Source organism: Lipotes vexillifer, unplaced genomic scaffold (genome assembly GCF_000442215.2).
Source record: "Lipotes vexillifer unplaced genomic scaffold, Lipotes_vexillifer_v1.1 scaffold497, whole genome shotgun sequence".
Taxonomy (NCBI): domain Eukaryota; kingdom Metazoa; phylum Chordata; class Mammalia; order Artiodactyla; family Lipotidae; genus Lipotes; species Lipotes vexillifer.
Genome location: NW_006781538.1, coordinates 1,037,311 through 1,039,938, shown reverse-complemented (window position 1 = coordinate 1,039,938; position 2,628 = coordinate 1,037,311).

The window sequence follows — 2,628 nt, the reverse complement described above, 5'->3', positions numbered from 1 at the left end:
CCTAGGTTGCTATCACCTGGCTAGGAGGTAGGGCTGGAGATGCAGTGGCTAGAGCTAGAGCCAGGTATGAGGCAAGGCTTTTCCTCTGCTCAATAGCCAGCACCACCCTATTGGGGATAGGGGTAGGTAGGAAGTTGCTGGAGCAGAAGCCCTGAGGGTGGGTCCAGGCTGGCTCCATTCCCTTTAAGTGTGTGGTCTCTCCCCTCCTAGCACTGGCACCCTCACCCTAGAGGGGAGCAGTGCTGGAGCAAGAGGGGCTAGTGCAGGTGTTTGGCATGGGTTTGAGTGTGGGTTTTGGTGGCCCTGGCTGCCGTCAGGGCCCAGGACCACTTCTGATAGCTGCCTCAGTAAGCACCGGTAATGGCTGCCCTCCCACCAGCTCAGATGCCACTTCAAGCCTGAGTTGCATTGTCCCTCACAATGGAGCTCTCCCCTTGGCCCCTGTAGCCCTTGCCCTAGTGTGGACCTGCGTGGTGAAGCAAGTGGGACCAGAGCGGGCACTCAGCTCAGGCTGAGGTGCCTGGGCAGTTGCAGGAAACTGGCCAATGTCCTGTGCAGTTTCAATTCACCCTCTGTACCTTGCTTCGGGAGTAACCAAGCATGCCTGTGTTCCTTATGGGCAGAGTGCAGGCTTCCCACAGGCTTCCTATTAGTCTCACCAGCCCTCCAACCAGCCAAGGGGACTTTATCTTCCTGGTGTTAGATTCCAACACTGGAGAGCCCAATATGTGGCTCAAACCACTCCCTCACCAGGGCAGATCTCTGCCCATGTAATCCCCCTCCTGAGTTCCATTTCGGGGGCACAGGTCTTGACTTGATGGCTTCTTTTCCCTTGATACCAATTCCATGTGGATATTTCTTACAGCCTTGGTTGTAGAAGACTCTTTCTGCCAGTCTCCAGTTAGTTTTCAGTGAGAATTGCTCCACATGTAGATGTATTTTTGATGTGCTCCTGGAGGGAGTTGAGTTCCGTGTCCTCCCACTCCACCAACTTGATCATGCCCCCTATTTTGATCCATCACTTTTACTACTCAGGTTCTGTTCAAGCTTTGTTGACATGTATTTCTGAAAGGCCTGGGGGTAGGGAACAAAGACTTGTATAGGTACAAAGAAAATGATCTTACAGTGTCCCATTCAGTGTTTGGTGTTATAAGATAGTAGAAAGCATCCCTTTGTTTATATGTCCACGTAAAATTTGAGGTGCCTTGAAGTGATTCTGGAGATTTGAAATGATATTCTGTGTACATCACTCTGTAATATAGATCTCAAACCTTAGGACCTGGAGAATATGAAACATTTTAAGGAAATATCTGTACATTGAACCCTGAGCATAAGGGAAGAATCATGCTGACTAGATAGGCTACTTTGTCAAGAATCTACACCAACAAGGTTTGGTACCAAAGTGGGCGCAACTATTTACTGTGTGACATGGAGAAGCTTCAAAGATTCTCTGCAAGAGTTTACTGTAATATCAACTCATAACAATGTTATAGGCTTTTCCCGAGGATCAATAGAGGTAGTACATGAGTACAGCATAGAGACAAGATGGTTTAATGGTTTGGGGCTCCAGCTCTGGACTGAGGCTGCCAAGATTAAACCCGCTATACTTTCACTTACTAGTTGTGTGACTTTGAGAAAGTGATTTAATCTCTCTGTGCCTGATTTTCTGATCTAGAAATTGAGGATTGTTTTTGTCTTACAGAGATATGAAAATTAAATGAGATAATGCATGTAAAAAGCCAAGGCAGATACTAGAGTATAATGAATGTTCTGTAGATGTATTTCTTTTCTTTTGTTTCATTTTACATATGAAAATGCTTTATGAAAGGAAGGACTTTATTAATGAAAAATATTATTAAGACATCTATTGATTCTTATTCCAGTCAGGAATATAATGTGCAATATAATACTTTTTGTCACACCCTGATTAGAAAATATTTTCTCTAAATACTTTTTTCTTTAAGTACAAAAATGCATTTAGAATGAGTTTCAAAGGAAGAGTTTCTATTTAAATTTAATGGGATGCAACCACAGGTTTTCTTTTTGGCAATATCTTATTTCATTTTTAGCTTTCACTTAATTCCTTATACTTTATTTTGTGGATTCATTACTATGCAAATACATATGCACTATATTCAAGTACATGCTTTGAGGATTATGTTACATTATATCATTTCACAAGTAAACAGCTTGCATCCAGCTTTCTCAAATTACAAGTGTTTTATATAGGTTGATACAAGTTACTGAGTCCAGTCAATAACCAAGATCTTTCCTGTGAACTAGGAAAGCACTATACTAATTCTCCACAGGTATTAGTGATAAAAATTTTGTAAAAAATCAATTACATTACTAAAAAGATGTATATTGGCTACTTATTTGCATAAAAATATAGCTTAAAATCAACTGAAAAATCTATAAGATTATTATGATTGTTCTGATTTTTCAGTTTGTAAACCAACTTAAATTCTTCTTTCTTCATCCTGGTGTTGTTTTTGTGACATTTTAAATTATTTGGTAATATCCCCAGATTGTATAAAATAGAAAAGAATTAGAAATGAAAGAAATAATGTTAAAAGCCATTTCATTTTTTACTTTCATCAGGACAGATAAAATGTTGGAAGGGAAAGA